Here is a 14,451-nt window from a genome sequence, read left to right as displayed (position 1 = left end):
AAAACACAAATAAATGAATAAGTTTTCTCAGTCCCAGTCGCCACATGGCTGTGAGTGCCGTCGCTCGCTCCCCGGCATCTCCCGTGTAAAGCATTGCAGGCTACGGTAGCTTTGGAGGACGTGAGGGTTTTCCCGAGGTGACTCCTTTTGGAATCATCAAATGGATACGAACTGCCTGGTTCCTGCTCCGCCCAGGACAGCGCTCACTGGGACATCCCTTATTGTGCCTGATGGGGCTGAGATTGAGGGGGAACTGTGGCCTGGCCAGGCCGCAGTCCTTGGGGATTTGTCCTAAAGTTTCTGCCCTTCAAACAGAAGCAGAAATTTATGGTTGTTAAAGGGCAAAGTACAAAACATCTTCCCCAGGCGTTTTTTCATCAAACCCAGTTTCCTTTACCTGTAGCATTAGGTTTGGCAGATGAGGCTGATGTTTCTATTGTTTTGGTTTTTTAAAATTTCCCATTAAACGGGGTGTCTCTCCCAGAAGACAGCTGCTGCATTCATGAGCATCCCGTTCTTCTCATTAGCCATGCACAAGTGATTTTGGCCACCTTATGCAGAGCTTTGACCAGCCTGTTCTCCAGCACAGAGCCAATGTCTGGGGGAAGGCAAACTCCTGAAAACTGGCTCTGCTCATCCTAGTTATCCTCCAGTTGCACTTTTTGCTGGTATCAGACGACTACAAGACCAAGCTCCATTGATTTCAAAGAGAGCTCAACTTCTGTAAATCCTATAGAAACTGCCACATAGGTGCACCTTCTATGTAAAGTTTGAATACTTTAATTGCTGTTGATCTCTTTTGTCGAAAAAAAGAACCAGACAAACTTAAAAGTGTCAAACATCCTTCTCAAGAGGATTTTAATGAATTTTTGAATGCTGTTTGATTGACTTGATACTTAGATATATGAAATGTTATATATATGCTGTATTTATTCGACTAATTAAAAAAAATCTGGATTGATTTTCCTTTATAAGGAAGGAAAAGGATTTTTTCGCTGCCACTTCAATTCTAATCTTTCCCTGAGGAGAGCAAAAACTAATAGTAAATTGACTTCAGGTTAAGGTGCAGTTGTCTGTATTGATAGTCCTGGCAGTGAGCTGTGCCCTAACCAGCTCAGAATAATCAACTGTATTCATATACATCTAAGTGCACATCTAGCACATTATAGGCATATGGATACATATGTACATAAATTACATGAACATATGATACATCTGGTGCTACAGCATGCCCCTGTCTCGTCATGTGGGACAGAATAGTGGGCTGTGGAAATGCTAAGACTTGGGAAATGCTGCACCTATCCTGTTGGGTTTTTTTTTTTGTTTTTTTTTTTTTTTAACTGAGATTCCTGTAAGATTATAGTAGTATTTTTCAAAAATGTTGTGTATTTGGTATTTCTCAAGCTGTATTACATAACAGATTCCAGGGTTATGTTGCTGTGCCATGTTGCTAAGCCTTCACACAGATCTGTGGGATGCTTATAAAAGATGTATATGGTACTCATCCAGCTATCTCTCAGCTTAATTCCAAGGCTGGCCCAGTGCTTATGGCACTGGTTAGAAATTACAGTACATATTCCTAGAGAATTCTAAAGAGCATGTGAAAAATAATTACATTTTGCCAGGTCACAGCTGCTCTGGAGTACTGAAAGGTCTTTATTGTGCTGTTGCAAACAGATTTTTGACTGTATTATTTTACGTAAACTCCATAAATATACTTCTTAAGAAGGTGGGTAGCCTTTAAAATACTCTCCACAAAAAAAAATCTCTTGTACATGGAGATCTTGACCACGTTCCCCATCTTTTTCTTAAAATGTAGGAATTCGAGGTGTCTTCAGTTCCAAGAGAATGGAGAAGTTCTGTTAATAAGGATGGAGCTACTCATATGTTGGGAATAAAAATATGAATATTTAACACACAGGCGTGTGTGTATATTCCTAGGCGTGCCAAAGCCTAGGAATATAATGAGATATTTTAATTGAATTTTTAAGTTAAAATAATGTTTTACCTGTATTTTGTTTATAGAATTAATTAATGCTCATGACACTGAGATTAAAGTTCTTGTCAGACCTACAGGGAAATTACCTTTTGGAAGACACAGTAATCTTGTTAATGCTTCATGGGCTGAGAGGGTTTAAAAGATGTCGGGTGGGAAATTCAGAGTACTCACACTACATAATGTGTTTCACAGAATTTTATGCAGGTTTATAACATGCTCTTGTAAGGTGCTATTAGGTTAATGTGGAAATGATGATGCCTTTTTTTTTTTTTCTCCTAAGCATCCTGATGGTGTGATAAGAATTGAAGTTCTGGGAACTCCCTTAGCCAAGGGTTGACCTGAATGACTCTCCTTGTGACTTGACAGGATTTCTGGGTATACTTTGTCCTACTGTAGATCAGGTTCCAGTCATATACATTTCCAGGCAGGACATTTATGAAATATTGAGAAACCAAACACCTTGACTGGGAAGTGAAATTGAATCTGAGATCACTCATCCCCAGTGAAGGAGAGGGCTGGCTGTCTTCAAGAATCAAAACTGAACCTTTGCTTTGTTGAGCATCTCAAGGACAGGTTTCTGTCAGATAAAGCTGAGAGTAATAGTTTGATATTCAATGGAATAAGCTGAAATGAATGTTAGTGGGTTTTAGCTTCAGGCTTTTATGAGGTTATATTGATTTTCCAAAGCAAGCTGTCCCAAATCCAAGTTAGGCATAGGCTGATTTGTGGAGACATGTAAGGAAAGAGGACACTGATATATGAACTTGAGTATGATGCATGTTCTGAAAGGTTTCCTGATATTCACTAAATAGCGTTTCTCAGCAAATACATATTGCATTTTGTATTAGACTTCAGTCTTTAAATGATCAGAACCATTTCAGAATTAGAATCCAGTTTTGGATACATTCCCTCCAAGTACAAATGTCTTTCAAATTCAGCTTTCAGCACTGTGTATGTACATAGAGTACCTTGTCAAAGTTGGTGCAGCAGCTCTGTATCAAATGTGTCAAAAATGGGAGTGTAATCGTGCAAGACAGTCCACAGCAGAGCTAGAGAGGTATGAAGAGTCAAAAACGAAATACTCGATTAAAAGTAGGTGGGCTCAAGTGTGCTTCTTTCTTTTCCCCTGCCAGAGGAATGTGAGAGGTAATAGTTGTTATTGTGGTTATTTTGTCTCTCTGTAAAGGCCAGGAGGTTAGACCACTGTACCTGTATTTTCTGCCATTCCTCCCTCTTCTCCCCATGCTTTCTCCCCGTTCTTCTTTCCAGCTCTCCTAAACAGCCCCAGGGAAAAGCCCTGTCAACTCAGAAACACTCGTGATGCAATCACATCTGTATTTTCCCTAAGGCAAATAAACAGCTTTGCTTGTGAGATCATGTGCTATGGATAGCAAAATTAAGTAACTTAATAGGGTACTTGAAATTGCAAAGCCTTTGAGTGAGGTATTTATTTTTTATTATTTACAGGACATACTGCAGTGGGTAAAGAAAGCTGACTCCGTAAAGTCCATTCCAGGAAAGTTTGCTCCTAATGCTTAAAGTGAATATTTGTATTCAAAAAGCAATTTCCTCTGTTTGTTAGATGTCAAACCATGAAGCCACCATGACAACATTTTTAGGAGAAACAGTGCTAACTCCTTTGCAGCTATGAAGAACATGGAGTTTTTCCTTGCTTACTTGACAAAGTAAGCAATGCTGTCAGAACACAAGAGACTTTCCTTTTGCTTGATGTGGCTTTGAAAGTGTGTTAAAGGCAGGAAAACTAGTGTTCCTCCAAAACAACCTTGAAAACCTTAGCTGAGATTGTTAGTAATGTCTAGTGTGTGTGAGGAAGAATCCTGTGAAGAAAAAAACCTGCTGTTCTGCCCTCAGGGTAGTTCTGCATTTGCAAATTCACATTTTTATGGATGAGGCCTGTACTGAGCTGAACAAAGTGGTAAATGCATTTTTACACCTGCCTCTATAAAAAGGGTTCCAGTAGTACAGAAATACATTTTAAAAGTGAAAAAAACCAACCTGAAACCTTCTGAAATGGCAGGAAAAAAAATCTGGTGCAATTTTGGTCTTGGACTCTTTCTTGGAGCTTTGTTGCTGCTTATGCAAGAGTTGCCCAGAGCCAGCCTTTGAGGATAGAGAGATATGCAAGGCAAGGGTGATTTGGGGCTTGCTAAGAAGGGGCTTGGGGTGGATGACTCCTTTCTGTCCATGTTCCTGTTTTGCCTGTTAATGTTGGAACTCATTGCTGCTCCTGCTGGTGCCTGTTCAGATACTGGTCAGACAATCAGTTGGGCAAAATTCATGTTTCTTGTTTTATATTCATAAGCAGTTTTTAGAAATCACAGTTCTTCATAAGTTTGTTCTGAAAGCTTGAAAAGTCACATGCTTTCTCTCAAGTCTATTAGCAGGCCATGAAAATAGTTCTGGTCCTTTCTCTTTGTTTTTACTTCCTGATAGCCCCAGAGGATTTTCCTCCTTTGTCTTTCCTTTCAGTGTACTCAGCCTCCCTCTGCCAGGCTTTTTTCGTATGCCCTGCCTCTTACCCACCTCCTCTCCCCCTCCTCCTGCAGTGCCCAACAGTTGTGTCTCCACACATCAACCCACATGGGAACATTCACATTCCACCTTTTTCTGCATTGTGCATTTTTTTGTGCCTTGATCTTATGCCGAGAGAAGCTGCTTCTGTTGAACTCTTTTCTCTCCCTCATTGTCCTCCTTTGGCCCCTTTTACATGTTAGAGAGTTTCCTATTTTCTTTCCTCCTCCTATTAGTTGAGCAGTCTTGCTTAGGTCTAATCTGGTAAAATTACAGTGGCTAAGTTTTCTGCACTTGTATAATGTATGAGTTCCCCAATTTGAATATTTAGCATTCCTGGTAAACTCAAAGCAAGTGTATGGGGATACAGTGCTGCTGAAGGCATTAGGTGGTGATCTGTAATCTCTGCAAAAATGTACACCCCCTGCTTTGCAGGCAAATGGAAGCATTAGCACATTTATTTTGGCCAAATGCACCACCCTAGTTGTTTGTGTCTAGTCTGTGTTAACATCTAGCAATGAGCCGGAGTCTGTGCATTTGCTGATTTGCTTGGGTAATACCTGCGTTTGAAATTACGAAAGGCTGTGCCAGTGTTGAATATATGAATAACTCAGAAGTGTTTATTCTCAGGAAGGACTAAGTTTACATTGTCTGAACAGATTTATTTAGTCGTGAGCAGGGGTTATTATTCTGCCTTCCTCTGTTCAGCAAGAGAGGCTGTTTTAGGAATGGCTTTGTACAACAGCAGTTAATGGGGTTGGCAGAAAGTTATGGGTTGATACGGTCATTAAAAGTGAGTTAACAGGAATTTTTAAATTTCCCTGGCCATGAGAAATGCAGTGATGAAATTCTGACTCAGGAAAAGGACACACATGCAGAATCTTTATCTTAGTTGAGAAGACAAGTAAGTTTTGTACAAGGCTCAACCCCACCAGCACCATCTGCGTGAATTGGTGTGGGCGCTGGCGTGTTTTCAGCATCTGCTGGCTGAATGTGCTGTGGAAAGATCCTTGAAGCTAAACAGAAAAAAAAAAATAGTTGTAAGGCATATGTGTGTGTTCTTTCACATTTCCTTTCCTAGTCGTACATCATTAATGGTGATTTTACTTTTTACCCATTACATTTTGTTTAGAATTTCCCTCATCTGCAAAGGAGATCTCATTCCTAAAACACTGGCATGCTCAGCAGAGGCATCCTATTTCCTTTGAGTGTCAGAAGCACATTCAAGTTGGAGAGTTTCCCAGGTACTCCTAGAGCAATCCCTCTTCAGTCTTCACCCAGTTCCAACACCTAGAATGACTAGGGACACTGAGGAGTGAGAAGCTCTCCCCTACCAGCTGTCTGCCCAGAACTTGCTGGTAAGCAGGGTAGTGAGGAGAAGGCCTGAGACCTGGGAATTTGAGCAGGTGATGGACATGCATTATTTAGTGGGTATGACTTGCTGCTACTGAGGATGAGGTTCATTGAAGTGGTAAGAGGCTGAATTTTCATGGGAATCGGAATCTGAAATTAATTTTAAGCTTCGTACCTGGAGCAGTGTTCCTTGTTTTCTTTTTTTTTTTTCTCTCTCCCTTAATCCATCTTTAATCTCCTTCCTCAAAGGTTTTGTTCTTTGGCCTTTGGTGCACACACACTAATTGCTGCTGCCAATCCCACGGCCTTGGGGGAAGTGTTGGGAATCCTAAAGAGAGGTAAGCTGTAGGAACCCATAAGAGACCTTCAGCTCTGTGACTCAGGAGGACAAAGCCATTTGGCTGACCTGGATATGGCTGTGTGTAGTTGACTTGCCTGAGAAGGTGACAACAGCAGCTTTGTTAGTGAAGAAGGGATTCTGACTCTTTCTTTGAGTTCCTTGTTTCTCCTCTCACCTTACAAGTAGAAAAACCAAACTCCTGCCTTTCACATACACAGCTGAGCATGTTTTTGTCTCCCCTAAGAATGGTCTACACTGTAGTACCTTTGTATCCAGTTCATTGGTGGGGAAAAAGATTTTCAAAGCTGCTTTATCATCATGCTTTCACCTGCTTCTCCACCTGCTCTTCACTGAAGGTTTGTGGTATTGATGCCAGAGGTTTTGTCTCCATTCCCTTCTGTAAAAGATGTCGAAGGCAGGCCTAGCTCTGCCAAGACAGCAGGTTAAACACAAGGCCTGTAGCTCAGTCATTACAGTCTAAGTGATGCCATGGGATAGAGAGATCAGTGATATACACTCTTGAGTGGTTTGGCTTTTCATTTCTTTGCTTGCTACTCTAGGTGGGTTTTAAAACCAGAATATAATTCTGTTTCTAATCTTCAGGTATTTTGATAAAAACTCAGAGGTGCAAAACTCAGTTTTGCACATTGCTCTGAAAGCAGAACTACATAGTGGTGGTATTGACTAGCTGAACCCATGGTCTGAATCAAATATGGTCTGTCTGTAGTCCTAATTAAAGCATTACTCTCTCTCTACATAAGCAGGCTTTCAGATACAGTAGAATGTGTGAGAACTATTTAATTACCACTTAATGACAAAGAAAAAAATCTTCATTTGAATGAGAGAAGCAGACAGAGTCCCTCATTAAAGCTGGAGTAGTTCTTGACCTGTTCAATGATTCTTTAAAATCATGCATTTCTCAAACCATCAGCAGCCCAAACTAGCAGATCATTTCTAGGTTTTGTTCACCTGATATGTACCTCAGTGTGTCTTCAGGTAAAAACCATGCAAGATGCTTGCTACAATAGCAACATAGTTTTGTAGATAAAACCTCAAACCTTTTACAAATAAATTGACCATTGTACCCCTTGAGATGCAAAGTATGATTTTTGAAGGTGATGCTTGAAACATCTGCTTTTGTAGTTATAATGCACTGAAACCAGAAGTTTGCCTTGCAAATGCCCGCAGATGCAACACCCAGACTCCAAGAGAAGCTCAGGAAGAGCTGTTAACAGCTGCACTGGGAAATTACCTTCATATTTAAATATGAATGCATCTAAAAATAGCCCCAGTGAGAAATGAAAACTCCATTTGTTGTTAGCCTGCCTAGTATTTGTCTTTATTTCTAGTTGATGTTATTTTACATTATTGTTGGTGGATATAACAAAGCCTATTTCGTTTCTTCTTGATAATTTTTTCCCAGGGGTTGTAGAGAGGTTCTGATTGCAATTGTAAATTCTTTAGTGAACAAGTCATGATTGCTATGGATTGTTCAGCCACAATCGTTTTGAGCCTGTGCCGGGTCAGCTCTGTGCTCTGTGCTCACAGTGGAGCCTAGAAGCACATAACAGAAGGGATTCAGGTTATTGAGTTCAGGTCCTCAATACTCCAGGCAAGAGCATCTAAAAATGGGTTTGCGCAATGCATCTGGTTGGCTGCTGCCGCAGAGGGCAGCCCCATCTCCGCTTCGGTATCAGCTTGTGTTTGGCCAGGCCTTTAGTCAGCTCATCTGCCAAAAATGCAGACTTCCTCCCAGAATGAAACATGTTTTGGTGGTGCTGATTTTCTCTGCAGCTTATGATGGAGCCAGACAAGTGCTGGTGCCCGTGGGACCATGCTGTTCCACTGTTGTACTTTGGTTGTTGGGTCCAACGTGCTGCACTGTGGAGCTGAAGTTGGCTTTTGTGGTCAGCTTTCAATGTGCTGCAGGTATGCTTTTCAGAGAGGTGAAATGTCTCGTTTTAAACCTCATTAGGGGCTCTATTTAGTCTCCATGAATTTAATGGAAACTTTCTGTGTATGTGTGCATGGAACAGTTTCAAGTCAAATCCATGCACTCGAAGAGCAGATGAGCCAGCTCTGAATGACAGCCAGTCACACTGCACGTCACAAATTGCTGCTGGCTCAGTTTCACTTATTTGTTTATTTACTTCACCGTTCTGAGCTGCCTGCAAAACAACTGCAAAGCCCTGCTGCCTGCTAGTTACGGTTTTCCACCCACCATTGCCCTTCAAACCTGACTTCACCACTGCATCTGTGAACTTCTGCCTTAGAGGTCTCGTACAGCCTTGTTCTTAGCAAACGTACGAGTTTGGCATATGCAGCTGTCAAATTTCTTACTGTTTATGTCGCCTGTCGTATTACTACAAAAACATTTTTCTTCTTTGCTTTTCAATTTCTGAAACTAAAAAGAAGTACTCATCTCTTTCTGTAACCGGTAATTCTACATCTACTGTATTTTTAATAACAATAGATGCCATAACACTCTGCGGCTGTTACTGTGGAATTACTTTGTTGTTTTCCCGATGGTCTAAGGATTTTAATGTGTTGGCCAAATGCCTCATTGAAAGGATTGTGGTATTGGCATGGAAACTGGCACTTTCATCAAATTGTGTGGCAGCTGTTCATTTTGTCATGACTGTAGCAACCCTTTGCTCTCGCAATGTGGTGCTTGCGTTACTTAAGGTTTCAAGTAGAAGCAGTCTCGTGTAACTATTGATGAAATGTGCAGAGCTTATTCTGGGAGTCCCTGAGCAGTGGGTGCTGCCAAAGACAGGGCAGGATCTCTTCACTCTTGTGACCAGTGACTCGAGAAAATGGAATTAAGCTGAGTTAGAGGAGGTTTAGGTTGAATATCAGGAAGGGGTTTTTTACCCACAGGGTGGGTGTGTACTTAACAGGCTCCCCAGGGAAGTGGTTAAGCCTGACAGAGCTCCAGAAACATTTGCACAATGCTCTTAGGCACATGGTGGGATTCTTCAGGGAATGTACTGTGCAAGGCCAGGAATTGGGCTCAATGATCCTGATGGGTCCCTTCAAACTCAGCATATTCTGTTATTCTATGATTATTAATCTATGTAGCCAGCTTTGAAATCTACCTATGTTCTCATCCTAGGGTGGTTTGGGTTCATTCCCTTCTTAGAGATGAAGAGAAGTTATCAGCATTGATCATTAGCTGCTTTTGGAGTGACTGCTGGGAAAACATCCCTGTACCTCTATAAACCCAGGAATGCTGCACAGAAAAACAGGGAATGTCAATTGGTCCTTTGCTATGGTACTCCAATCTGTAGAATGCTGTGTACTAGGAAAACATATTTACATAAGCTTGGCCAGAGAGTCAGGAGGACATGGTAGGGATTTGCATTTTCATTTTGGTGAGCCAAGATGTTGCTGTGTTGTGTTAGTGGCAAAGAGCAGAGGTAGATGGGAATGAAGGAGCCGTGGCAGCCAAACCAGGAGTCATTTACCAGAGGAACGATGAGGCATCACTCTAACAGGCACTGACCTGTTGCTGGCCTGTGAAGGGCTGTACCTCTCCACTTTGAAGCTCTACAAGTTTAATAGCTTTAACCCAAAGGCTTTCAGAATTCTGTTGGATATCCCTATAATACCGTGGATAGCTTTGCATACGTATTTTTTATTTCATCTCATGGCAGTGATATGCTGCCTGGATTATAGGCATCTTTTTGAAATTGCTAATTAAAATTCCTTTAAAGTTTTTAGATTTGCAGGCTGAGCTGTCTTCTGTATTGTTTCAAAAGTGGGTGTTATAAATTTTGTAGGCATTACCGTGTTGTTTAGAAAACAGATGTTATTTGATATCTTCAAGTCATCTGACTTTTTCTGGGTAAGAGGGAGAGCACTGCAGACAAAGAGGAATTTTAAAACCTGGGCTCTCAATTTGTGTGTCCTGTGGCCTGCCAGCTGTTTTACCTTTTTCTGGATGGCTTAGTCATCCATCCAGTGAGTGGTTAGTCTGCTTTAATGTAAGCACTTGAGGCCTGGGTTTTGGGTCTGTTATTTGAAGTGGAGTTCACAGCATTTTAAATTTTAAAACCATTACTTTGTAATACTATATTGCAGTGATCTGCAGCAGAGAAAACAAATTGGTTAGTACAGGAGTAAATAATCTCCTAGAATAAGGAAAAAAAACCATATAGAAGAATGAAGGAAATATTTTATGGCTTCTAGAACTTTTTTTATAATCAAATGTGACTGCTTTCCTCTCTGTCTGTTCTCTGCACACACATGCACATACATATTTTCCTTACATTCCAAATGTTTCTGATCAGAGCAGCTAGTTGCAGGCACAAAGGCTGTTAGGAAAATATCAGTCCTAGAAAGAGCAGCTATTGAAAGATTAGACGTGACTGAAAACAAAATCTTGTAGAAGAATTTCTAATGTAATTGTAACATAATTTGTTGCTGCTTTTGCTCTGCTATGGCATGATTAAGTACTGAATTTGAATCAGCTTTTAAAAGAAAATGCTTACTTTCATTCCACAGCACAATTGGCAACTAAATAAAAGTTCAGACTGGATTTTTTTCCCCAGCCCTCTTTTCACAGAGAAAGAGAAATGTACATAGGGTCTTTTGTATTTTGCAGAGGGGAAGTGTAGCACAATAGACCCGTCGGAGGAAAGCAATTCCGATAATCAGTTTTCTGTACTACTTATTACAACTGGTCAGGACTGAGGTTTAATTAAATTTTAGGGATAAAGGACAATAGAGTGTGCTAAGGATGGCGAGTCAGCTTAAACTTAGAATTTCCTGGCTTTAATCCATTTCTGTGCCAACTCAGTAGTACTTCAATGTATGACTTCAGATGGGATTCTCTTGTATAGAAAGTAATAACTGTTGAGGTTTTTGAAGTTTTCCAGGGTCTCCTTTTACTTCCAGAATAATTATTTGTTCATGAGTGGGTAATAGGAGTGTGGCACCTGGGAATGCCCCCCTTCTGTGCCAAGTTTCAGTGCTGTGGGTTTACACAGTAAGTTGTCAAGTTTGTTAGTTTGTCACTGTTTTTAAAACAATGCTAAAATACAGTGTTTCAAAAGGTTAGTTTGTTAAGAGCAAATGTGTTTTGACTCTTAAATGTCTTGTATCAAGTTTAGAGAAGATGAAAATAACCTGGTGTGCCATTATGACATTTGGAGTGACCTTCTGTAAAATGGGGCCCAAATAACCTCCTGGCACTGTTTTTTGGTATCACAGCTGTCACAGGCACAGCTTCAAAAGACATCCTGTCTTCCAAGGTGGAGAGTCTGCTGCATATCTTAAATATAAACTGTGGCATGCTTGTCCTCCAAACTGCCATCGCTGTTAGAACCTGTTCCAGTTTGCTATCTGCCTGGTGGCAGTGGTGTTGGACATCCTCAGCAAGACAAGAGTAATCTCTGTGATAAGAATTGTCACATGTTCTGGGGTTTGATGGCTGCAGGTAAATCACTCCTGCCTTGCTGTTGGATGTGTATATTAATTACATTCTTCTGTTTGCCCACACCGAAACAAATTTTCTAGGTTTTGAATTCCTTCTTTAGAGCTTTTCTAGTGCTTTTCTAGAGCCAGTAACATTTTTCCCCAGGATGGATACAGCTGCAGCAGTGATTGCTTCAGTTTGTGCTCAACCAACCACACAAATTCAGAATAAAAGAGAATTAAAATTTGAATTCTTTATTGATGGCATTCATTCTTCAGCATCATTTTAGCTATGCCTTTCTGTCAGACTCTCAGTCTACAGACCTTTTAAAACCAGTTTTGTAGAATTCTATTTCTCAGGCACATCTAGAATATTAAAAAAAAAAAGAAAAGAAAAGCAGAAAGGACTATCTAGCAGGGTGCCTGGAATTTTGCTTTTGTATTCTTAAATAGTCATAAGAAGCTTGAGCTGGTACTTCTGCCCTGCACTGTACTTCTGTGCTGCGTTAATGTTTCTTAATGAACAAGTGCCACTGTTTTAGCATCTGCTTACATAATTATTAGATAATTAAATAAAATATACTAATTGTGGAGAACCCCAAAACACTTTGTTGAGATATGTTTAATTCTCCTGCTGTGAAAGAAAACACTGCTTCACAAACTTTACCTTTCATGCTTTTTCCTTCACACACTTGATGCTTTTGTGGGTGATAGACTGAGCTAAACTGGCATGTTATGAACAGTCTGTGCTGCACTTTTGCATTACAATAGTTTTTCTTCAGTAATGATGTGAGAAATTTAAAAAACCCAACATTAATCAATATACAACTTTGATCTTTTGTATCTATCTGCCTTTTAGTTGCTGTTATAGGATACATTTGTGGTCCTGCATGGTATGGGTTGGAATACCTAAAATTTGAAAAACATTTAGGCTTAAAAAATATGTTTGCAATTAGTTAATTCTAATGTAGAATAATTTTATTGAATAAATTAGGAACTATAGTAAAATGGAGGAGACACCTATGAATTTTGCCAATGCATGATTAAAGTGAAAACTGCATCACACTACCTAATTGTATAAACAGTGGTAGTAAGACTAATTTTATAGACTGTAAATATTTGGATTGGCATTTGTCATAGCATTTAGTTAGGACAAGCCCCTATACTGTATTTATTCCCAGCCTAAGACATATGCTGCTTTTACACAGATGTTCCAAATCAGTGTGTTCGGGCTGCTTATTCCCACCTACATTCATGAATCATTTGAAAAGGGAGGATGGAAAACACTGACAATTTTAGCAAATGCAATTCCAGAAACTCATTAATAAATTCGTTTCACATGCCCCCAAACCTTGAATTAACAATAAACCTGCTATGAGAATGTGAAAATGATACCTACTGGCCATTTTTTCCCAGTGTTTTTGCTGTAAATGGTACAGGGAAGGCTGCTGAGTAACTTTGCTCAATGATGGGCTACATATTGCTTTTACAGAGACCAGTTTTCTACTTCAGACAACAAAAGCTCAAGATTTTGTTGTTTGTTTTTTTCCTTAAATTCTAATTGCTGAAAAATTATTTCAGCTAGTCTTGCTTATCATATAACAATGAAGTTTTAGGGCAATTGACCTGCTGACCTTAATTCCCAGGAAACTGTCACATTTCTTCTTTATTCCTTTGTTCATCCTAACAATGTGACCCAAAATACTACGGCGCTTTAAAGTTTCTCAGCGTAGTAAGGTCAAGCTTTAGTCGCCATAGTTACAGTTCAGCTCCGCGGGTCAGAGGGCAAACAGATTAATGATGTCAGACACATCTTTAAATGCTTCTTACACTGCTCGGCCGTGCGGTGAGCAGCTGAGCATATTTGAGATGACAAAGGGCTCCTTAAGTCTTGCTAATAGGAGGATCTTGGGAGATGGCTGATGGAAAGGTCCCTTCCGCTGCGCGCCGCCGTTCAATATCGAGCGCCGGTGGGCACTGGCGGCGGCTGCTACGCTTCACACTGTCAGAAGAATATTGCAAAGAGTGGATAAAGAGCTGCTGCTCCCCTGTGCCTTTCGTTCTGGACATCCGATTCCTTTGTCCAGGATTCAGTCCAGTGGTTAAAAGCCTCAGAGAGGATGTAAAAGAGTAAGCTGGGAGAATATATTGCTGTTCTCGATGAAAGACGCGCGCTTTCCTCCGCGGTGCTGAGGTGAAGCCAAGAGATCTGTGGTTGGCGTGCCTGTTTCCTGGTAGTTATTAATAAAAGCCTTCTTCATACATGTAATGGTCAGATATTAATAACATATCTACATTCTTCTTCCTCTAGATAATGAAACTTTTTAAATTAAGAAGGGAAATATGGCTCACTTGATGACTTACATGGGTTCCTTGTGGAATAAGCCTTGGTTTGGTCTCACGTAGCCCATTTTTATCAGAATTCAACAAGACTAAATAGCTGCTTGATCATTTTACTTCATGAGCAAGAGTGTTTTTTCCTTTATAAGATCCTGTTACTTGCACACCTGCACTATTGAATTTTTTCAGATAATGATGCATGTTGCACAAAAATGAGAAGCTCTGGGTGACTTGACATCATTGCTATGGTAGTTAAAAAAAAACCCAAACCAATAACCCCACAAACCCTAGCAATGCACTTTCACATGCACTATATCCCAGTATCTTCAGCAAGCTTCTGATTTTGAAATAACATCTGTGTGAAACATGAATTTATTCTTGAAATGGAAATCCAGCTAATGGCCTGTGTAAGTCTCCAAACAGAATAAAAAGAGTAAAAACTTAACAATGAATTATGGAAGCAGCATCA

At 40.2% G+C, this 14,451-nt stretch overlaps 1 protein-coding gene across 4 annotated transcripts in view; it reads left to right on the top strand.

The window, feature by feature from the left end:
* The window catches only part of MACROD2 (mono-ADP ribosylhydrolase 2), an 850,774-nt gene that overhangs the window by 112,487 nt on the left and 723,836 nt on the right, over positions 1 to 14,451 (top strand). The window lies entirely within an intron of this gene.

This window comes from Agelaius tricolor, unplaced genomic scaffold (assembly GCF_023055355.1).
Source record: "Agelaius tricolor isolate 1412-34295 unplaced genomic scaffold, bAgeTri1.0.p SCAF_1, whole genome shotgun sequence".
NCBI lineage: Eukaryota > Metazoa > Chordata > Aves > Passeriformes > Icteridae > Agelaius > Agelaius tricolor.
This window is presented reverse-complemented; position numbering and strand designations above follow the sequence as displayed.